The sequence below is a fragment of the Aythya ferina genome (assembly GCF_964211825.1).
Source record: "Aythya ferina genome assembly, chromosome: 1".
Lineage (NCBI taxonomy): Eukaryota > Metazoa > Chordata > Aves > Anseriformes > Anatidae > Aythya > Aythya ferina.
In genome coordinates this window covers 109,870,328-109,895,148 of record NC_140296.1, presented here as the reverse complement: position 1 = coordinate 109,895,148, position 24,821 = coordinate 109,870,328, and the positions used below count along the sequence as shown (strand labels likewise).

Below are 24,821 nucleotides of genomic sequence, written 5' to 3'. Positions count from 1 at the left end.
CTGTGGTCTAAAAACACTACTCTGGCAGTCTAGGACACTTAATGGTCTTAATGTTTACCTGAAAAAAGCACATGGTAAGAATAATAGATAATAACTTTTCCTGATGGCACAAGGGTGAACAGCCTGAGTAAAAATGTCAGAGAGGGAATATAAGCTCAAATCAAAGATTGCTTTGTCCCTGAATCACGGCTCCAGGATAGCCCACTACAAAAAAAAAAAAAAAAAAAAAGGGCAAACAGATCCTATAGGTGGTAAGTCTGGCACTATTTTCGCTGATGTCTGCATTCAAGTAGGAAGGAGCAATCTTCATGCAGGGGCTTCCCATGGAAAGCATATCAGAGGAGATTGGTCCATGGTTTAAACATGCAAGGCTTATTGACTTCAGTTCTTGTACTATCTATGAGTAAAATGGGTTGCCTTGATGCACTGTGCCTTCCAAGACCACCACCTTATTCTGGCTACTGGGCTGCAAGCCATTATCACTAAATCTTGGTTTGTGTTAATTCTTCTGCCAAATAAGAGGACGATGAGAACTAAGGGACAGAAAAGTGTCCCAAGTGTATGCTTATGGAAAAGTGTAGCAATGAAGGAAGTGCAGGTAGCACTCTGTTACCCTCCTGGTCTACAACATCTTCTACTGACTTTTCAGGAATCTCTGGAGTGGGTATGGTGTCTGACTATGCAGCAATCTTCAATGTATTTCTTTCCATGATTTTAGTTAGGTATTGTCACGTGGTCCCTTTGCTCCAGAGGATGTGCCTGAGCAGTGCACATACAAGACCATCTACACCTGCTAGTTTGGGGGACATTGTTCTTTTGCTGGTATGCTCCACACAGTTTCAAGGTAGGTTCAAGTGCCTATTCTACCATTGTAACATTTTCATTTTAAAGATGAATATTAAAGACAAGATGTCTGCTTATTCACTGTGGGAAATGAAGTATTGCACTGCAGGAATATCTTAAACTGGAATGGGAATTCCTGCTTTCCCTTAAGTGGTCTCCCTGTTAATTTGCACTGATTTGCACATTGCTGGCAATTTTTGGCTGCAGTACCAAGTTTCCTGTCCCTGTAGAAGTTCAATATGTTTCCCTTTGCCTTCTCACACACTACTGAACTCTGGCTTCCCACCCCTGCTCAAACACTTGCTAATGGGGTTGGTTTTGTAAAGGAGTAACCACAGAGTGGGCAAGATCAACTGTTCTGAATGAAAGCAGAATTTCAAATCAATGGGGAGATCAACTTTGCTGCACTTTCCTTTGTAAAGTAACATTAACTGTTCTTCAGTGATAAGAATCACCTCTATAATAATAAAGAGTAAGAAAATAATAATCATGAAGATATTAATAAGAGCACTTTTTAAATGTGTGTGTGTTTTGGAGTGAGATGTTTAAACAGCACCTCAAGTTTATCTTAACTATGGCTGATGAAAGCAGTATTTCTCTTTAGTATGAGTGGGTGGTGTTATCTATTAACATAAGTTTGAAATCACACTGCAACATTTAAAGTCTATTTATATGTGAAAGACTAACAAGTAGATGAGTGAATGTAGGTCAGAGGTGAGTTAAAGAAAATGGTAATAATAACACGTGGCTACATGGGCTGGCTAAGAAATTTCTGATGTCAGGAGAAGATGATTAGGAAAATAAATTGGTGTCCAAGTAGACTGCAGATTCTTGTAGCAGAACAAAATAACAAACATTATGACTGAGCTTTACAGCACTGTGGACTGACTCCCTGCAAAACCTCATGTTTCATCCCGGAGACATATTCAAATATCTACCACTTATCCTTAATAATGCTTTCAAGGCATACCTGGTTGAATTATTTTAAAACAAACAAACAAACAAAAAACAAAACCCACAAAAACAAAACAAAAGAACTTGACCAGATGGTTTTAATGTGTCCAGACACCATCTCACAAAGGACCATAGATTGTTTCCATAAATGACAATTTAACTGTCAAGATTTAATTAAGAAATGAATATGAGCCTTGGGAATAAACAGGATATTCTGTGGGTGTTGGAAAAAGTGGGCAGTCTGATATGACAGGGGCTTAAGAATTGCATCACTGACATAGAATTGTCCTCCCAGCAGTGATCAGGGACAGGACTGCTCAAAAAATAAACTACCAACCTCAAAATATTCACCATAAATACAACACATGATATTTTCATATTGTTCTCATTCTTACACATTGTTCACATCAACCACATTACACAGTTGGTTGTTGATTGTATCAACCTGCATATAGCAGTCCTGAAAATGCTGGGAAAAGGACACAGAGCTTATGGAACTATAAAATCATAATTTCCCTGTACACTGTTCTGCTACTGTGAAAATTGTATACTTCTGATGCCACAATCCTATTACAAGTGTAGGGAAAGAGGGGCTGCAACAGCAAATTAAGTTATGATTATTATATCTCCTGAAAATATATAACAGGCTTTGTCTGATACAGGGTTTGTTTTTCCTGTACAAAGGAGCTGTCTGAAAGGCAGCAGGGGAATGCTTATTCTTAAATTATAGCAATTTAAATAATATTTGTATAAGTATGCATGTACATATGTGTTATTAATATTAAAAAACCTACTAAAGCTGACATAAAAGTCAAGTTTAAATTGAAATTGGAAATAGTGAAGCCTAAAGTATAGCTTGACATCATTCATTAACGCACTCATACAGATTCAGTATTGTTTCTGCTGTAAACCTAACATGTTAAATCTAATCAGTATTTACTGTACTATATCTGAAGATAATAAGGAGGGTGCATTATCTATTTTAGTAATGCAAGACTCATTTTAGCTGTCAAAAGGTTAGAGTCAAAGATATACAAAAGAAAATCTTCTCTGAGTGAAGTCTAAAGGGACATTTAATTTGTTTCTGTTCCATTACTTCAGAAAAAAAAATATTTTGAAGTGTATAATGAGTCCATGTAAATGGTAATTTTCTGTGGTAATTTCTAAAAGCTTTTTAAATAAAGCTATTATTATTATTTAAACCATAACAATTTTTTTTTTTTAATTATTTTTTTGTGTCAGTGTTAAATTGCCTCTGTGAAGTTGTGACAGACTTGTGCTTGAAATATTAAATATATATAATTTTCAGGGCTGTAACTGTATTGGCTGGTCCCAGATATTTATTATAGGGAAGGCAAATCCTAAGTTTCATAAAGTTCATGAATTTTAATTTCCACTCCTGATTTGATTATTTGAAGATAAGTCACTTCATTTAGATCTGTTTAGAGATGAAATGTGCAAACAAAATCCTCTACTCTGCTTTTCGCACTCAACATAATGCATATTCAGCTTACAAGGCCCAAAGTAACAAATTCTTGCTTTAGCTATGCAAGATAAATTAGAGAAATTCTACTGGAAGCAGTGAAAGTATCTGCAAGCACATTTTTAATAACCCAGGACATGTCCTGTTGCAGAATTCATGAGGCTATGAAGTTATTAAAACTGCAGTATTCATTGCCACAGGATACTGAAGCAGTCAACAATATAAATAGATTGGAAAAGGATGGTGACAGATTCATGGAAAAAAAAAAGAACACTGGTATTGAACATGATGACTCTATATGTAACCTCCATCTCAGGAACTTTAAAGCCATTTTCAACAGGACTGTCCCAATGTGGCTGTATTAGAAGCTGTCACTAAGGTCTGACCCAGTACCAGCATACTTGTTGGGTGTCAATGAAAGGAGCCCATATATTGACATGGAAGATTGATTGATTTTTTTTTTTTTTTGATTTTTTTTTTCAAGTTCATTCATAGTAGTAGAATATAAAAGACTTAACAGACTTAATGTTCTGTTTAGTGTTGTAGGATCCCTGTATTCAAGCTGGAAAGCTTTTGCCAGATGGTTAATAGCCTGAAAGTATGCTTTTAGCCTTGGAAAACCAGGCTTAAAAGTTTTCCTCTCCCTAGTTGATTTGTTCTGCAGCAAACAAATGGTGTAGTTTGGGATGATGACAGACTGAATTCAGTGTCATTGTCTTAATTATGGAGATGAAAAGCATAGTTGCAGCTGAGAACTCAGAAATATCACCTGCAAGTTGTAGTCACACAGCTGTGAAAAAAAGTAGCAATTTCCTATTTAGTGATGGTTTTGTAGCATGGATAGCCAGTGGCCTCAGGCATTTCCATCCTTCAGCATCATCATTTGTTTTACTTGTCTCTGCTTTAGGCTTTGCCTTTCTTCAGTTGAGAATAGGTGAGAGGGAGAGTCATCATAAAATGTTAACACTGTTGCACCAGAGCTCACACCACACTGAGGTATAAAAGCTGTCACTTAACCAAAGTCACTGTGTGTGTGCATCTCGTGAGTGAATAATTGAATGAGAGATGACAGTCAGCAACTTAGCTTAGCACTTAAGTTGAGTTCAAGGTACAAAAAGTCTAAAAAACAACAACACACACACACACACACACACAAAAAAACAAACACTAAAAATCTAAATTCTAAAAAATCTAAAAATCTAAAATCTAAAATGTTTTGAGTTTTCATTTAGGTCTTAACATAAGCTCAGGAACATGGATACTTCCTAATATTCTGCAGAATTATCAGTTTATCTTACAAAAGGGAAAGTCACAAACTATGGCATTTTTTCCACAGGTGAAATATCTAAGATATTAAGGAATATGTTTCCAGTGTTTTGCAGATCAGAAGGCTAACTTCCTTGAAGTAGTTATGGCTATATTTTATGCTTCTAATAGGCTGTGCACATTTGTGCTTACAATGCAAGTGACTGCAATCCAGATACCAGAACCTGCAGCAGCAGTAAGGCACCAAAACCCCAAACAAAGCTCTTACAAGCCCTCCTATTCTGGAGGTTGCAAACAAAATGTAGAGAGCATGGTGTTTTCAAATGCATGCAAAGTTGTTCCCTATGTGTCCCCCAGATCTTTGGTAAATCTACCAAAATATTGCAACTGGAAAAATCCTTTGGAACTACTGGGATGGAAAGACAAGGAAGGGAAAGCTGGAAAGACTGTAAAATGAGTATCACCCTGGTGGTTTGAAGTGAGGCAAAAAAAGAGAAGTCACTTGGATAGAGATAGGGATTTTTCATGTGCAGTTTTAGTCACAGTTATGATAGTAGCTACCACTGAAGTTTTCTATTAGTGTGGTTTAATGTACATTCAGGCCAAGACTGTTAGCAGTGCACTGTGCTGGCCCATCTGCTTTTCAGACTGAAGTGAGGTTTTTCTTAGTAAAGGTGATGGCCATTCTCTTTTCAAAGGCCTTGAAGCCATACTACATAACCAGCTTCATGTCCTTACTACGTATGACAAAAGGACTCCTGGGTACAGGAAGTATGTATAAGATAAAATTGATGTTTGCTGAAATATTTTTTAGGGTTGAAAGTTTACAACTTAAGGTGCATTAAGATGGAAAGCAGATGTAAACTATGAAATCACTACAGAAGTGGATTTTAATTGCCTGATATAACCAAACAAGTTTCTGAAGGGCTTTAAACTGTTAAAATTTTGTCAAGCTAAGCAGTACCACAATTATTTTCAAAAATATGTTTTCCAAAGCATTCATTTTTCCTATTTATACTGAAATCTCTTTAGCAAAGGGACCATTTACTACCGTATGTTTGTTCAGTACAAGATGGGTATCTAGGCACGATTACAATAACACAATTAAGGACAAATAACCACTCCAGGATAATTCTATACAGTGTAGTAGATAGACATTTGTATTCATGCTCTTGTACCTCAGATATAGTCATGACTTATGCAGTACAGCAATTCATTAAGCCACTGGTTAGAATCACTGAGTTACACTGAATAAAATTCCAATTTTGAATGCTTATCTGCTGAGCCTTTCAAAAGAAAATTTGCTGAGCTTTGCTGTACTAACCGTTTCTACAATAACAGACTTTATTTTAATTCAACTAGACATATTTAGGTGATGACACTACTGTGTTCAAAACAGGACACAGATTTATCAAAAATATGGTGATTAAAATTACTTTCAGAAACACATTTTAAAACTGTGGACAATTTCCCCCATTTATTTATGAAAGTATTTATTTTATCAAAATATCGATAACTTTTCTTCCATTAGCTCCAAGTGTAATTGACCCTATTCATTTGTAGCTAAAATTGTCCTCCCTGGAGTCCACTGACTGAAACAGAATTACAATTCATGAAGGTTCAGCTGATGTAATCTACCTCAGCTATAACCTAAAGAAGTAACATAATTCTTACAATACATGATAATAGAAGCAATTGGCAAAGGTCAGCTTTTCAGATATCTTGTAAAAATGTAATTAGGTTTAATCTTCTGATAGGTCTTCTTCTGCCTCAGTGTCTGTACCAAATTTGGGGATTTTCTAATTGAAGTGCACATCTATGTGACTTTGTTAACTTCAAGTTATAAGGTTCCAGTATAATTAAAATAACCTCAAAGTCAAATTTAACATGTAGGATTTTTGCTAAACTTTTTGAATGAACTCTATAGTATGATAGCAAAACACATTTTAAATGATCAGTTCTCCTGAATAATATTTGAACACCACCCTCCCCACCTCCCCTCAAACAAACAAACAAACAAACAAAAAAACACGCTAATGTGTCCAGGCTATTATTTTACATTAGTGAGGGCAAAGGATATGTCAAAATGAGGCCTTTCTATACATAACTCCTATCTGTATTTCAGTTTTCCATTTCTAAATCCTAACTTTTTTTTTAGGATGACTCTGTTAAGCTCACATCACTTTGTTAAATCACATGATAACTCCTTGTAAAGCTGTCAAAAACTAGATCAGTGTATATGTATATATATATAAAATGCAGATGCAGAGGTCAGAGAAGAAGATAGTTGGCAAGAAAGTTGAAATGAATTCTAGTTTAATGCTGAGGAAAAATATATGCATACCAGCATTGTTGTTGTCTACAGACTCCAAAAATTGTTTTAGTTGAGCTATCTACAATTAGAGAAATGATAACATTTACATGATGACTTACTGTATGAGCATCAATTTAGTTACCTTTCAGTTTGACAGACTGCTATAAAACAGAAAGATGTCCAGCAAGGAAGTGTGCAGAGACAAAAATGGCACAAGCTGTGTATCAGATATGAATAAGTTATATAGTGAGATGATAAGCTTATGCCTCTGTTTTACTGGAGGTGCTTGTATTTGCTAACAGGGAAGTGAAGTATTTCATGACCTTGAGGTAGCAGAGCATACTTGCTTCCTTTATGTGGGTAGCAATATGTGAGCGTGATAGACTGACACTTAAAATCTGCATTATATTGCCATTTGGAAAGGATATGGGACCAGAGAGACGTCTTGCATATTTTAGAAGATTTTGTGAGCCCAAAAGGCTTTCTAACTTCATAAGTATTCAGGGTGCACTACTATGGATCCCAGCCTTAGAGCAATCTCTGTAACCTCTGTGGCATTGCAAAGGTCACTGGATTGAGGTGTCTGCTGGGAGCCTGTGTAGTAAAGAACATGCCAGCTCTGAATACCTAAGGGTTAAGCATCATGGAGTACCGCAGATGTTAAACTCCATGAGATATCCTCAGCTGAGGTACAGATGAACTTGTATCATGTCTGTATATTGTCCAGCCTGAAGGATGCTCTAACCACTATTCCATAAAGTTCAGGGTTTTCAGTAAATTAGTTACGTTGTTTTCAGCTGAGAGAAAAAACAAACAATGACAACAACAACAGAAAACACAAACAACAACAACAACAAAACCCTACAAAGCACACACCTGTAAGATTCAAAACTGAAGATAAAAAAATATAATTATGACAGCTTATTGTCGGATGTGTATGTCCTAGCGAAGAGCTTATTTATCATGTGTTGTTATGGACCATTCAGCCTAGGTAATAATGAACACCTCATAAGATCCCAAACAACAATAATAATAATAATAACAAAAATTGAATTTATTCAAAGACAAATAGATTGTGAATATTTACACGGTTAACAAAAGAGGAACTGGCATAACATAAGCCTACCTGATATTGAAAGATGTTAGTGCTTAATGCATTGAAGAACAGATTCAGGAGTAGTGAGTCTTTTTGGAATACTTCTTATGTAATGTATTCAAGAGACAAAGACTTTACCAGCTAACTGCTATGTATAGAGCTAGCTTCAGTTTTGACCTTATTGAGGTTTAAGAAATGTATACAGATATGCTAGTCTACAAATATGCTAGCAATTACAATGATAAATGCTGGTAAGTGCCTTTCTCCTTCTTGCCTAAAACTTACTCAAAATCTTTTATCAAAATGTACAATTGAGTACATTGGTGGTTGCACTTTGATTTGTATCTACTGCCAAAACAGTGCATCTTTCAGATAAGATTTTCATGTGTTACTTTTAATAATAATGTTTAAAAATAAAAGACTGCTTTCACCACAATAATGAAGCAGAAAAGCCAAGAAAATAGGTGTGTGTCTTAGCACTGAAATTCATTAAAATAACAAAAATCCATGAAACAATGATGATAATGAGAAACATTGGAGTCTCAGAGTGGACAATATGGAAAACAGAGATTGCTTTTATGGCTTGCTGCATTGGGAGTCTCTTTTATTCTTTTTCAGATCTTTCTCTTTCCCTTCCCCATTATCCCCTCTCTGCACCCCCTTTTTTAGATCTAAAGAATAAAAGAAAATTAAGGTAACTGAGTTACTTTTTCAATCCAATAGACATACAGGATTTTAGTAGGGCAAAAGCATGGTCTGGTGGACGTATAAGGAATAATACTTTATTTTGTTTATGTAAAGATTAGTATTAATTATTACCTTTATTCCAGTGCTAAGAAACAAATAATTATTTAGTAACGAATAATGCCAAAACCTAAAGAAGGCAATTTGTTGTAATCAAGATATTCAGGTTTCAATGGCCTCTATTTAATTTTCATATTGTGTATGTGTTATCTGTATTCATCTTAGAAATAAGTTGTCCTTATAAAACCTGTTTTTAAAAGAAATGTTCAATGAGGTGCAGTCTTTGTTTTTCTCATTAAAGTATTTTTACCTTCTCCAGAATATAATGAATTTGCATAGCAAACGCTATTGAGACAAATGCTTGCCTTTCAATTGCATTTCCTTTTCTTGCATTGTTTATATTATTTCTTTTCTTCAGCAAAGCAGCCCAGTATTAAAAAGTGGCACCAATGTGATCTACATGATACTATTCTTTAGTATCTATATGATACTAGGTTAGATACTAGTATCGATATGATACTTTTCTGCATGTCTGCAGCACTGTGCTGATTTTCTTGACAGACTGTGGGATGTTAAGAATACAGAGGGATTGCAGGGGAAGCTGATACACTGCACACATCTAACCAGAGACAAGTTTTATAATTCTGATATCTATCTCCATTGAATTCTGTTGACTATGGAAACACAAAAGGCTCTCTGCCTGGGACAGAGCCCTTTTGCTGTTGGAGTACAGATGGTATGAAAGTGCTTTATGCGACACAAACTGTTCCAAAACATTCGGTGCAGTAAAATGCATTGCTGAGACTTGTCTTCTTTAAGCTGCTACTCTGTCACGGTCTTCTGCAAACTAGCATACAACCAGCTAGCTCACTTCCATCATAAAAAAAAAAAGGGGGGGGGGGGGGGGCGGGGAAGCATCCTATTTATTTGTTTATTCTTCCCTTCCATTATCTCCCATCAGATAGTTTCTCTCTATAATATCACCTCAGATATTATAGTAGAAACACTGAATAGACAGAATTTCTCTTGTACTAGATATAAACAGAGGCGAGTAGTAAGGAAGAAAGTACATTCTAAAAACAAAGGTAGGAGAAAAGGAAAGAGAAGCTTTCAGAGCAAACATTCATCACACTTGGGTCTGCTGAACTTTCTGGATACAGTATGAAACACCTCCTTTCCCATGTTATGGTCAAAGCTGTCCCAAAAGGTTTTAATACGTACAGTTGGTTTGGATGCTGCTAACTTTCATAGCTTAAGAGACCAGTGTTTCGCACAGTCTGGTAGGCAACTCATAGGCTAAAACTCTGTTAGAGACAAAGAGCATCAACTACCTTGCTGTTTTCCTGACACTTTGATGATAATTCTGTCTTCTACCTGTAATGTTTTTCTCTTGATTTATGATTTGTGTGCTCTTTAGTCCTTGTTTTAAAAGATAAATTAATGAGGTCACAAATCAGAAAAGCATCAGAAAGTAGCATAGAATCATCTAGGCTGGAAAAGACTTCTAAGATCATCAATCCCAACCATCAACCCAGCATGGCCAAGTCTACCACTAAACCATGTTCCTAAGCATCACAGCTACACATCTCTTATTGGTTCATCCATCTTTGAATTTGGCAGTTGGAGCAACTGCTGCCCAAGGGAAAGTCCTGCTTAGAAGTATAAAATCATACAAGTTTGGGAACTTTTTCCTACTCTGTGCATTCTTCATGGTGGCAGGAAGGGCTTGAAAAGGCTGAAAATGGTCTGTATTGTGACAAAACTTTCACTAAAATCTGTATGTTTAATTAAGATTAGCATGTATCAGTTAGAAGCCTTTCTTATTTTTTTTGTTAATTTTACAGTTATCCACAGTGACACTTTTTTAATTGTTCTATTATTACAAGCACAACAACTTTCTTTGCCTCTTTTGCTGTGAATAATAAATTTAAAGAACACCTTGACTAATCTTTCATACACCCAGGCCATAGACAGAGCCCTGAGATGTCAGGACTCTAAACTTCTGTAGATAAAAGTGAGGGTAAGGAGTGCCGAACATCTGAAAATGTCAGGCTTGTCTGTAGCGTCTGTTTCTTCTTCTATCAAAAAAGTAATGAGAGAAAGTATCCTGAGAAGGATTTCTTAGAATGTCGAATAGTGGTGCGTTTCTTTTTTCCCTCTGAGCATATGCAATTTTCAGGTACACTTATGAGTGATCATACTTAATATGCATTTGTTCACAATTGATTGCTGAAGATTTTAATTTGTCTCTTGTTCCTTTTTTATCCAGACATATCAATATTAAGTGACAGTATTGTCTCCTGGCACAGTTGCAGGAAGTTTTACCCTTCTGTTTTTAAATGCTGTTGTATGTAAGCCAATTTAAAGTGTTTTGTGAATTGGTATCGTTAAGCTATTGCATTTTAACTGTTAGGGAAAACAAGGATTTGGGGATTTCATTGTTGTTGTTGTAGGGAAGCTACATTTATGTATTATGGGAAAGGTCACTTTGAAAAACTGTACATAACAAAAAGAAGCATGCAGTGGCATGAAATGACCACTGGACAACACAAAAGTGAGAAAAATCTCACAACACATCTTCATGATGAGCTACCATCGAAAGATTTTAGGGTTCATCTGGGCAAAGATATCTTTAGTTAAGCAAAATAATGAGTGCTGCTGTGCTTTTCATATTCAAAATGTCCTACAAAAGTTAAGCCTTTAAAATACATCTGTGAAGTGAGGCGTTATACTACTACCACTTTTTTTTCTTTTTTTTTTTTTCTTTCCCTTTGTTGAATATTTAAATGCCCAAGGTTGCAGAGAAGGTTGGTTAGATCTAGGACTACAGACTGCAAGCTTCTCCCGCAGTGCCTGAACTCAGACTGCACTAGATGTTCTTCACTTATTTATAGTCCTCCATCCATTGGTCACCACCTTCCTTTTCTCAAACTCATTGTCTTTTTTAGCTTCGCCCTATCAGGTCTACAGCTTTCTGTTGCACTGAGTGTGCTGACATTGACCAGTTAAGGCTGCCATAAGGCTGTATGTCAACCCTTACCTGGCAACATTTACCTCTTCTGACCCCTTTCTCTCCTGCATTATCCTACAGAAAGATCAATTTTAGAGCTCAGAAAAACTCTCTATTGAACATGCTTTACAGTGCCTCGATGGAAGATCCAATTAAACAAGTTTGATCACCTTTAAATTAAGTATAGCCCTCACAAGAGAGCCCCCATAGAACCTCTACATATGAAGGTGGAAAGTGACTCACCATTTCCAGTGTTTGCATTAACCTTGGTAAGACAGCCTCTATGCCAGGAGGCCCGGGGAGGGGCGTGGAAGAAGGAATTGCATTACCCTTAGCAATACTGGATACTGCCAAATACCTGTGAGAAAGCAAAATGGCATAAATATAGACTTCATAAGTGACAGTGAGAGAGATCTCTACTTCAGAGGAAGAAAATCATCTTTCAGAAGTGTTAAACTGTAATTTACAGGATTTATTCAACTAACTGGTGATGATTTTTTAAAAGCTTAGAGGTTAGTGTCAGGAAAACGCCACAGAGTTCATATAGCAACATAGCTGGTAATATCTGAAGTTCTTTTTAACGAGCTAATGACTAGTAAAAACCTTGTTATTCCAGAAATCAGCTCCACTTGAGGAGCTCAAGAAATTGAAGAAAAATGACTTAGTTTTAGTTAAGAGGTTAGTTTAATTGTGAATATAAGATACTTAAAATGCTAATGTGCTTAAAATGGAGCGGATGTCAAAGGTAGTTTTTATTTCAAATTAGAAGGCCCGTCAACGAGGCAAAAGAGCAAAATAAAAGGAAAAAAAAAAAAGGAAACTAATATTTTTTTTTCAGACATTATCAAATAAGATGGTAATTTATCCATAATATAATTCTACTAATGCTTGACCATGACTTGGTACTAGATGAATTCCCACAGCACAAAGGTCTCTGGGGCAGGTTATGAGGATGGTTACAGTCCTGTTTGTTGTACCATCTTCATGATGTTATAGCTTAGGCCAGTCTAGGCAATAGCATTGTTTCTTGAGGTTGTCAGTGCAACTTTGGGAAATATGGGTTTCATTATTGCTAAAGAAAAGGCAGTGGCCTCATGACATAAGGGAAGGTTCCCAACAAATCGTGAAATATAACATCAGTCTAGTATGTGTTGAAATATCATGGAAAAGTAAAAGATTTTTTTTTGTTAGTTTTAATCTATGCTACTGGTAGATGCATTAACCTTCAAAATGTAACTTTTTGGCTGTAATAATAGAGTTTAATTACTAAAATGAGTGCCTGTGCTTTTCGCCTTTTCCCTCATTCTTGGCATACAGATTTCTCTATCTCTAAGCAAGGCCAGGAAGCTGAGAAGGTGGAGTGGCCAGTATGAGCTACTATGGGAAGAAGAGTGCTCAAGTGCAGTTCTAAAGAGAGTGATGATGTACTTGACTGTTTCTCATTAAACATCTGACAGATGATCAGCAACGACTGATCAAGACAGAAGCAAAGTAGTCCTCCTGCCTGTTTTTGCTTGAAAGTTGTTAGTGTAAGCATTATCTGAATCCTTTTTCCTTCATTGCATTGCATTGGATGTGGCAAAACTACATTCTGTATAAGAATGTAAAAGTCTACTAGAGCTGGGATAATTTTAGTGGTATCTTATAATACTCAAAAGGGTTTCTGTCTTTCAGATACTGTCCTAAGAAGTAGGAGTGGAAGATGACTTCTAGTTCCTGTTTGAGACCTTACATGCAGGGTTTCATTCCAAGTTAAGAAATTATAGTTAACAGAAAGTAGAGATTGCACTTAGATACCTTGGAGATTGTTTGTTTGTTTTCCTAGAGAAATAGAAGGCTCTGTTCTTTGCCAAACTCTAGTGGTTCTTGTGCCAGCCTCCATTTTTTCAGCTAGCTGGCTCTTTGCACTCAAACCCTTACCAAAATTGTTCCCCTTTTCTCTCCTGAACCTGTAATGCAAAAAGCAATATTTTAAAAAATATGTGCACTTAGCAGTTGAGAATTTCACAGCTGGCCCACCACCCACTGGACATAATTCTGGCCCAAATGAGGAATGCATGTCCTCTGAAGCGAGACTTGAAGCCATGTGTCCCCTTCAAATCAATATTTGCACTTTTTATCTAGACATTCCTGGGAAGGCAGAGCTACAAGCTGTCTACCAGGTCTTGCTAAGATTTTTTCTGTAGGAGAGAGGAGAAGGTGGATGTGGGAATCCTTGTTAGTGATAGAGTAATATGAATGTAGCTGTTTTATCTTCCATCATTCTGGCTTAATTAAAATGTTAAGTACCGTGGGATAAGGACCTAAGGGTTCAGCACGTATACTGAACAAATCTCTCCTAGCAGAATCCTACCTAGCCAGCAAGTATAGTCTACATGGGATTATTTCTTCTGGCTTTCTAGAAGAAGAAACAGCTGAAGAAATAAGTTATGTTCAAATAGTAGCTGAGGCTATCGTTGGAATAGTGATTCCTATAAACTGATAATGGAGAGGAAGACTTTACTGCATAAATCAGGACTTCTGGGGCCATTGATAAGTAGTTTACAACCAGAGTAATTTTTTTTTTTTTTTTTTTTTTTTTTTGGTAGCAGAACATCCCCATGCACAGGGGAAAAAAAAAAACACAAAAACAAAAAAACAGGAAATTGCCCCAAATTATATGAATTAACTGTTTCATTTAATAAACAGATGCCAAGCTTTTAACTGATGAGTGGGGTTGTCTTGTACATACCAGGACTTAATATTTATAAACATAGACCTATGTTTTACCCAATATAAAAACATTTCACATCTGCTCAAAATGCAATTTCAATTTATGCATAGCAGCAACTGCTTTTAAGGAGGTAGATCCTGCAACAGAAGTAATTCTGGACCTGGCTTCATCTCTGAAGCATATTCATTACTTCTATTGGTTTTCAAACTTCACAATTCTTTTGCTTCAGGTCTGAATGTTTATTACCTCTTGTTGAAGTCTACCTGTAACCAAAAAGCAGAGCTATCAATTCCATCTTTTTTGTCCTAGTAATGGCATTGATATCATGAGGGCTTTGATCTTGTGAAAAACAATAGAAAAAGTCCTCTGAAATGCATGGATTATTTATTTATTTATTTATTTGTGTGTGTGTATGGTTAAAAATAACATCTGCAATAATTCCATGACAAAACTAAAAGTGCCTTTCTTATTCTGTGGAGGATGCTAAATCCGACTTTTAATATAAAGACAAGATGTGCTAAGACAATTATTGGAAAAAATCAGCTTTACATGAATTTGACAGCTGTTTTTAAAGCTCATCTGGCAGCACCATTTGTTATAGTACAGAACACCCAGGTTCAAAATCACACATGAGGTTTTGTATTCTCAAAAGTCAGCAGACACTGGAGGTAGCATAACAAAAATGACAATCTTAGTGCAAAGAGAAACAGAAATCAATCTGTGATCTTGAGCTGTTTGTTTTCCCTGTATAAAAGGGGCAAGGACTTAGAAGTAGATAATATGTCCCAAAATGGCTTGATGTCCATAGCTGGGTGGGAACTCTTTTACTCCAAATTTACAGTGACTGTATTGGATATGACAGAAAATGATGGATCAGTACAGTTGTATAAATCCCAAACACACAAGTATAGCTTTTCAAAAACAACTTACAAAGCAGCCTTCCAGGAGAAGAAAAAGTCCACAGTAATGACAGCACACTGACAGTACAATAAAGAGGATTTTTTTATTCTAACTGCAGGGGTTGACAGTGACCAGAGGGCAAATGCATAAAATACGAAAGAAGAACCTATGCTCAAATGTCATAAACTCCCTGCCTCGATTGAAAGAAAAATAAATGTTCTCAAAATGTGTTTACTTTGTATAGGCATAATAATAATAAAACGATAATTTATCTGACCACAGTAAGTATTTCTGAGCTTGAAGCTGAGGATCTGATGCTACATGACATTATCTGTGTATAAATAAATCCTTTTCAAATGTTAATTGCCATAAAAATAAAGGAAACCTTTGACATCTGATGATGAGAAAGATTGCAGCAAAAATGAAAATGCCCAGTGAGTGAAGGGTTAAGTGGGTAGATGGTCATCTTTGTGAGCAATTTTTGTTGACAGTTTTTAGGCGGTACAATTCAATTGTACAGCAAAGCCGATTATTAACTATTTCTTTTATTACTGAAAAAGAATGATAGCAACTCTCAGGGATGACTATTTCTATTTGAAATGAGATTTGCAGGCATAAATTGCATCTTCAAAGCAGATCTCAATCTAATCTCAATATTTATTGAGATATTCGAGTCTCAATATTTAGTTCTAAACAAACCTTCCTTCAAAACTTTTATTACTTTTTTTTTTTTTTTTTTTTTTTCCCTGTTCTTCATCTTATGCTATCAAATGCTTATGTTAGAAAGAAGGATTTTTGTCTGGAGTTTTTCTTCCCCAGATATTTCCCATGTGTATCTACAATCCTCAAATGGCTTGTATAAAGAGGATTAGAACATGTTGTCACTAATTGCAGATGAGGATTTAAAGCAGGGATGGGCAGGAGAAGCAGAAAGATAAGGTTGCCCCACCTGTCTTCATTTGTATGGCATGAATGTTTTCCTTCTACCTCTGCTGCTCCAGAAGGTTAGCCTGGCTTCCACATCTGTCATTATCTTATGGCAAAAGAAAACAGATCTTTGTTGAACATACTGAAAAGCTAACTTTTCTATTGAATCATTCCCAAAGAAAAATTTCTGCCATGAGGCCTACACAGAGTTAGTTGGTTCATGAAACCACAAGAAAAGGTGAAGATATAAATAAATAATAATAATTTCTGATGTAAAAAAAAGCTAGGTTGTAATTGTGGAATTATATTTTCCTGCTCCACCACATTTTTTTTTTGTTTGTTTATGTCACTTTGCAGTGCTATTGTTGATCTTTACATATTTCATAGGAGTACATCCTATGAGTATGGAAGTAGGAATGGTAATAAATACAAGACACAATCATCTGCAAATATTACTGTTATTTAATGTCAACAACGGGTAGTAATTTAATTAATATATTTAAAGAATTACATAAATAGCAATAGAACAAAATTATGTCAGCTTGCATTTCCCTTTGTTTTGCTTCAAGACAAATCAATTATGAAACACAAATCAAAGTAATAGATACACATTTAAAACAATTTTGGGTCCCAAACATTAATTAACCATGACTGAGAGAACTTTCTCTCATAAAGATAAATGTTATATAATAAAGAACCTAAGAACTCACATGTGAAGCCATGGACTACTTGGAAGGACACTTTATATCTTTTTATTAACCTTAATGTTCCTTGATGGGTTGAAGTCTAATGAGTTAAGGCAAAATAAGCAAGACCAAGTAGTCAGAGTTGCTTTGCTGTTCTCTGAATGGATCATTCTTCAGTAAACTGCATACACAGAGGAAAGAAGTTAATTCCCTTTAATTTACTTTAAAAAGGATTATTTTTTTTTTTGTTCAAAGCCTGCTTTCTTCAGACCTTGCAATGAGACAAAAAAGTGACTCAGCAGTTTCAAAATATAGCAGGACTGAGCCGGGGTAATTTAATTATCTTCAGACATTTAATGAAAAACACAGATTTTTGCCACAATTTTTCAGGACTTGTCTGTCAAACCTTGGCAGATCAGGAAACTGGCAAAGACTATTTCTTGATTAAGGCTGAGGAAGAGCTTGAAGTTCACTTTAAAGGAGAAAGGATGTTGTCGTTTTGTTTCAATTTCTACCTTAATTACTAAAGATGAGGAAAAAAAGAGTAAAACAACCTCTTTGTCTAACCTATCAACAAAATTATAGCCAAAGTTTTACTTCTCTCTGTTCCTCCCATACCATATTTTGACCTTTTTGAGTGAAGAAAATAATTTTTATTTTTATTTTTTTGGAAAGCAACCCATGATTTTAATTAAGAATTAAATACTTTGTTCTAAAAATGAAAGGAAAATAAAGTTTCAGTTGTATTAAGTGGAGTTGTTGATGTAACAGTTTGGTTCTTGATCATCTGAACTCATGATGAACACTAGTATCTCTCTGTGAAAGCAATGTTACTAAAATGACTTAGATTCTCTTGGTCACTTACTCAGAGTACTTTCAGTGAGAATAACACTGAATAGTGGACAAGAAACAGTTCACGAGGACAGTGCCTAGTATTTTAAAATTTATATGCCATTTCTTGACTGGTATAAGAGGTATGATAAGTGTGCTGTCTCTCTGTGTGCTGACAGAGCAATGTCTTACATAACAGAAGTGCATGCCTTTTTAGCAGGCAGCATTTGAGTCCTATGTACTAATCTTTTACCAGTGGTCATATAGCTCAACCTTTCCTGGAATGGTGCCTCTATTTTACTGTATAGCTGTTGGTGATGCAGGGCTTAGAGAAAGTTCTTGGAAAAAATAGTCTTTTTGCTAACTTTTCCTCCCACTTAGTTGCCAAGCCACTGATAATGACTCTGCTCAGGGTTAATCTGTGCTAACAAAGTTAGAGGTATTGAACAACACAGTGGCTTTCCAAAGCCTACTTGGATTCTTTACCTGCTTTCTTTCCAGTACAGTTTCTGCTCTGCAAATAGTGTTTGTGGAAAATTTCATGTGTGGGGGCATAGAAATGACAGTGGAGCCTACTGAAGGTAGTATTTTTCTTCTGTAGAAGGCAAGTACATATGCTGTTGACCTAGCATAAAAGGTCTTGGGAAGCATTTCTATTATCTTTCACTGACTTTGTTTATGAGTATTTTTTGAAGACAAATTGCTTTGGCCAGCCTAAGCATGGAATATTTCCATCTTTCTTTGATCTGTTTTTCTGCACTGTTGGGTTGGCATTAGAGCAAATGTAGAGAGCTGCTGCCAGGGAGGAGTACTTGAGCAGAATGCGACCAGTGTGGAAACTTTTCCCTAGCCAAAACAATTTCTCACCAGTTTCCTCAAAGTTGTGAGAATGTACCAGAAGGATACATGATGACAACTCATATGGATTAACACCAAATGCCTATTTGTAAGTGCAATTATTGCTGTGAAAGAAAGATAAGATATGATTTGGGTAATTCAATTATGTCAGTCTCTACTCTATTTTCAAAATTGACTGGTATTTGTAGGGTCCCGATGAATACAGCTCAAAGTATGCCATTTACAGAGGTACCATCTCTCCTTTCAAAACTAGATCTATTTAATGGTGGTGTGCAGCCAAAGAATTCCTCTCCATTCTGCTAAATTATATTTTATTGTGGCAATTTGAAGTCATACCCAAAAGCTGCAGCAGTTTAGAAAAATTAGCCAGCAGCCTGTCTGAGCTTAAATCTCAAGCCTAACCTTTTTGTATGCAGTGATAAATCACTTGTTAACTTTCTACACAAAGGGTGTTTGTTGATGCAATTGAGAACATTATAGAGGTGTTTGTAATTATATAAGGATAAAGTAGAGCTTCTTTTATGAAGAAATTATTTTTAGTGCTATTTAACTTGGGGAATTTTGAAAAGTGTGCATTAGTTATTTTTGCTCTGCACCTTAACGCTGCACAAATTGTGCTTGTTTCTCTCAAAAAGAGAGTGAAGTGAGAAATATCTAGCTTTCTTTTATGTTGAGGAGGCAAAATGTATCAAGTAGATTACAGATTTAGGTAAAGATGTCTGGATTTTATCTGAATTAAAATATTTTCAGGGACAAGCTTTCCAAGGTCTTTCACCTAATCATGTACTAAACCACATTCTTCTATTCAGTAAAAGTACCTATGCTTCATGTTTTAAACTAAACTTAATTGTTTAGTTTAAAAAATTAAGTCTTAGAGCTCAAAAAACAAGTGATTCATTTTCTAGTGCCAAGTACATAAAATGCCCTTCTCTTCCTTATCCTTCTCCAGTTTAGGGAGGCCAGCTTAGCATTCTGCCTGTTTTTGAGTAAAGATGAAGCACAAATCTGAAATGGCATGGTTATTCCAGTTTAAGTCACAGACCATTGCTGCTATTATTTCTTCTCAGACACAAACAATTGTCCTTTCAACTTCCAACTACAGGCTACAAGTTTTTGATGGTTAACCATTTACTATGAGTAAAAACTGCCTTATTTCTCCTTTTCTCTATGGGCTACCTCACCTGTGACAGCTGAGACAACTGCATATCTGCTATCTATTCTCTGTGGAAAGAATTGAAGTTTTCCTATGCTCTCTTTTACTATGAAAACTGAATACTTTTTTTTTTTTTTTTTTTTTTAAATGTTAAGGATGCACCTCATCTGGTTTCTCTTTGCTTAAATAAATTCACAGGCATGTGTTCCTCAGATCAGCCAGAGATTAGTGTGCCTAAAGAAACATTTTCTTTTTTTCCTTGTTAGAGTAGGTGGGGGTACCTATGCACACTTGAGCATATCTTGGCAAATTACAAGAAAAAGGTGAATGATAGAGCAACACCTTCTTTTTCTGAAGATTTCCCCCACTGTAAAGAAAGCTGGATTTACTTCATTTTATTAAAAATTATAGACTAATATGGAATGGGAGTCAACACATAAGCAAGGGATATGTCTATCATAACTGAAAATTTTCGCCCAAGCTAAGCCAACTTTGTTAAAATGTCTCTGTGCCTTAAGTCTCAGGCTTAGAGAAAAACACCTGCAGGTTTTTACCTTATGATTGACACTGTTGTGAATATACAGGAAAAAAAATCCAGACTCTCAAGATACGCAAAGTTCCCTGAGTCTTATGTATCTGAATGCTACTCAGCTCCAAACTTCTAGATTAAAGTTATTGCATAGCAGCTGGATGCACATCAGCAGGTCTTTGCACTAGTAACAAATTCTCGTGGAAGCTGGTGATTCTCCTACTATAGCATCTAGGCTTGTTGATGTGATCATAGTTGCTGGACTGGGGCCTGTGTCCTCCTTCAGAGAAGAATAAAACAAACCCCTAGTGTCTCAACTCTTTCTCTCAGAGCTGTTTAATGTAGAAAAAAAATGACTCCACAAAGCTAGCCTGTTGTGAAATAATGAGTTGTTGTCTCCAGTTTGTAATTCCTAGGTTCAGGCTGATGCAGCTCAACATTTTAGGATAGACTTACCACTTCTCTGGAGTAGATGTATATTACAGAAAAGTTGGGAATTTCAAGATATATCTTACCAATTTACTATATATAACACATGGGAGAAACTAAGCATCTAACGATAAGGAAAGGGAAGAAAGACAGAGCATTGCTGATCAGCCTACAAGACTTATAAAAGTGATATCACCTTATTAGAAACTTTTAGGACATAAAACTCATCAATTTTTAAATATATCTTGAAGAAGCTATACATTATAAATAGTAACAGTAGGTTAAACATTTTAAAGGGATTAAGTAAATCTGTTAATGGCAGAACACAAAATCTGTAACAAAGTGATAAATGTTCTTCAAAGTATACAAATAAAATGTTAAAATTGCATTTTCTGCAATTAATAATGAATTAAACAGGTAAGCAAGAGAGGTCAAAAAAGGACAAGAGGATTGAATGAAGTGTCCATATTCAGTAGATGGGATAAAGACAGGCAAATCTACTGTCATCAACTACAATTGATACAGGATTCCTTGCTCCTTTACAGCATATGGAAAACAAATCTTTCATTGTCATCAACATCCATTTACACTACAAATGGTGGGAATGTACAGGTAATTGGAAAATCAGTCTTCAAATTCTGAACATTTGAAAGCAGAAAAAATAATTGATTCTAAGTACACAGTGTACATACAGAGGAGGATTAGCTAAATCAACTTTATACTGAAAATATGTAAGTGCCTATAGAGCATATTGTTTGGGGTAAGAGTATATTTTCTTCTATATTTTTATGAGAAATCTATTGCACTTACTCCATCATAAATTTTCCACTGTTGTTTATAGACAATTCAAGAATTTGAAGCCAAGACTGGGTGCTGCAAAATTTCAGATAAAAGCTGTGAGGAAAGAGGACAATATGCAGACCATCTCACAGTTTCATATTCCCACAGAGAAAAACATCTTTAAGAAAACTGGATGCATAATGAAAAAGCAGAGAAGTGTTTTCTCATTATTTTCCTCTCCTAAATCTGAGGCTCATGCCCTCCTCCTTGGCTTCTGAAGACACGACTGTTTACTTGTCAATCATGAGAAATGCTTCCCATCCTGGAAAACCTTTTTCCCACCTTTTAAAATAGTTTTTGGAGTTGGAGCATGATAATTATTTAGACTAGAAGAAGTAGGGTCTAAGCAAAGGTCATCTTATCCTGACTGGAGAGTTGAGGATGGACTACAAGCCTGAGTAAGCAGTAGAAAAATACTAATCGAGCTCTTTTTGTGTGTGTGTGTGTCACATTTCAGGCTATCAGTCTTAGAATAGCAAAATCCCTAAGCAAGAAACTTTAAACAGGAATGAAACTATTGTTTGAAGACAGGCCCTGTTGTTTGGAACCTCTTTTAGCCAATGTAGCATCTGTCAAGACCTGGACACCTGGTTGTGTGTTTTCAGAAATGTGTGGTATGATAGTTGCTGTCACCTCCTGTGACACAGAGAAGATCTGGCATTAGCCCCAGGGTGTTTTGTTTGAAGACTGGGACTGCTCTGGGACTGCTCTTAGCAGTGCTGTCATCTCCATCTCTGTCAGCATCTGATCCACTCGTGGGGACTGTAACATGGACCAGACCAGCCAAAGTGTGCCCTTGGCAGCTTATTTGCCTAGGAAGGAGTGAGATGAGCCAAGATCTTCCCCTGACCTCCTGGGCTTGTTCTTTTGAGAACAAGCTACCTCACCAGGGCAAGAGTTGCAACAAAAAGAGAGGGGTCCTGGTAGCCCTTAGCTGAAGTGTAACCAGACCTGAGTTTAGCTGAAGCCACTGGCTGCTGCTTGTACAGGACATTGATGCCATCCTCCATCAGTTGGGGTTGAGTTTAAGGTAAATTTTTTGGAGAGCTGCAGAGCAAAATCGCTTGCTGGTTACCAGAAGGGCAGTGGTGTGAGGGGGCAAATGGAGGAGAAATCATTCTGAATATGGTAAGTGGCAAAGAGTTAGGTGTATTTTCTGTGAGGTCATAGTATAGAGCATTACTTTTTTTTTGCTGAATTTTCTAGAAGCCTGAAGGGGCAGATTATACAGGTGCTCTGGTAATGGTGAGTGATTAATTTGGAGAAAACTGATTCCTGCACAGGGAGTTTGGAAGGCTTAGGATCTGAACAGGTAGGTTTTTGCAGCACCCTACTAAATCTGTGTGGATGTGACTTATATTGTTATTCACATAGATGATCCTCCTCCACCCCTCAATTAATTTAGAAATGACTAATTGTTTCTAGGAGGTCCCCAGACAAAGATAGGATTAGGGCTGTCTCTGCAATGGCTGTCTGAGGTGATAGGAAGATAAAAGTTTTATCGTTGAGTCTTTCAAGGCCCTTAACTCAATAAAAGATGTTTGTTCTTATGTCTCATCATTAATTCTAGGTCAATGAATGGTTGCTACAGTGTTGTTAATACCAAGGTTGGCACTAGGACTAAGATTAAGGCACTGGACTGGAGATCAGAGAAGACTTTGTTGCTGTTAGACCCAGCAAGGCCTGTTATAACATAAGTTGTTGCTAGATGAAGCAGTTCATTCTTGTAAGCACTGGGATGAGCATGGACTGCTGTGGTATCTATACAGTTATGTTTAGTTTAGGATTATGTTCATGTTTAGCAGATGAGAAAAGCCAAAGTGGAAGAGAGGAGTTCACTTCTTGATTATGCAGGGCAAGAAGAATTTGGATGAGAAATGGTGAAGATGAGACAAATGGTTTATAACTAGCCATGGAGAACTGTATGTATCGCTGAGGATATGGTTAATGCCAGTGTTGGGTTTCTGGATTATGGCTGAAAAGCCTGGGGAAATTTATTCCTAAATACCACAAGACCCACATGGCTAGATGAAGGCAGTCCCAGACAGGGTTAATGCTGTGGGAAAGGCCATTTCAGTTGGTTAGTGCCTTGGCTAGTACTGAAAACAGTAACATTTGAGGCAGAGTATGCTCAAGGCGTGTTAGTGGCAGAGATTCCCAATCCCAAGGGAATTGGGACAAGTCTGTCTGAGACACAGCAGAAGGAGGCAGAGGAGGACGGTGGTAGGGCATGGAGGAAAATGTGGTGAGAGTTGCATTTGCTACTCTGGCTGTTGCATGGAAAGTAGGAGAGAGGACAGGGACCCTCTGCCCATTTGAAACTTCTGGGGCTCCAGCACTGGCAGACTTGGAAGATGAGCATCTAAGCTGCAGTGCTGGCTTGATGTATGCCTGTACCTGATGCTGCTCTGAGAGCTAAGATTTATTGATGGGTGCAACAGAACCCTTAGAATTTCTGCTGACAAAACCCACTGGCATATGAGTGCTTTTGCAGGAGGAAGATGCCACTGCACTCTGGTTGAGGTAGCACTTGAGGCAAGGATTACGGTTGAGGAGATTGGCAACAGGGTTTGACTAATTATGCTTATTGTTTCCTCCGAAGATGTTTGTGTGGCAGGTTAAGGAAAAGGTTGATGATAAAATAGAGCAGCTGGCTCCAGCTACACAGGAAGGACTGGGAGGAGGATTGGTACGAGCAGGGGCATGCGCTGGATGCTGCTGGTAAAAGTAGAGCTTTCAAGGGAGGCTGACAGAAGTGGGAGAGAAAAAATGAGTGGAAGAAGGAGCATTGAGGGTGAAAAATGGGAGGGAACAGACAAAAGCAAGATGCAATTTCCTAAGACTTCTATTTTCATCTCTGTCCTCCTTCCTGTCGTTAGGGTGCACCCTGATTCATAGCCTGTCCTCTCAAAAACCAAGCACAGTGCAAACTACATCTTTCTGTGTTGTTTACAGTAAATGCTTTGATGGCTGTTTAGAGGACCTGGTCATTTTCAGCATCCTGAGAACAGTGCACCCTCTTTTTCTCTAGTGCTTTTTAGCAGAAGACAAAACACAGAAGACCCACTTTTTTTTTTTTTTTTTTTTTTTTTTTTTTTTTTAAAGGGTGGTTTTGTTCTGAGCAGTTTAAGTAAATACTATTGCGTTGTGAATATCAGTTCTCTTCATTTACCAGAACAAGAATAGTGTGTTAAAGAAGTACCAAAGTGTTAAAAAAATTATCCAGACAGTATAGTTGATAAAGA

General features: G+C 36.6%; 1 protein-coding gene across 5 annotated transcripts in view; it reads right to left on the bottom strand.

Moving 5' to 3' along the window:
- Window positions 1-24,821, bottom strand: part of HTR1F (5-hydroxytryptamine receptor 1F) — a 118,197-nt gene that overhangs the window by 52,976 nt on the left and 40,400 nt on the right. For all 5 annotated transcript variants that reach the window (XR_014697214.1, XM_084533399.1, XM_084533400.1 and 2 more), the window contains exon 2: window positions 11,954-12,068. The gene's annotated coding sequence lies outside the window, so the exon portion shown is untranslated. The remainder of the gene's footprint in view (window positions 1-11,953; window positions 12,069-24,821) is intronic.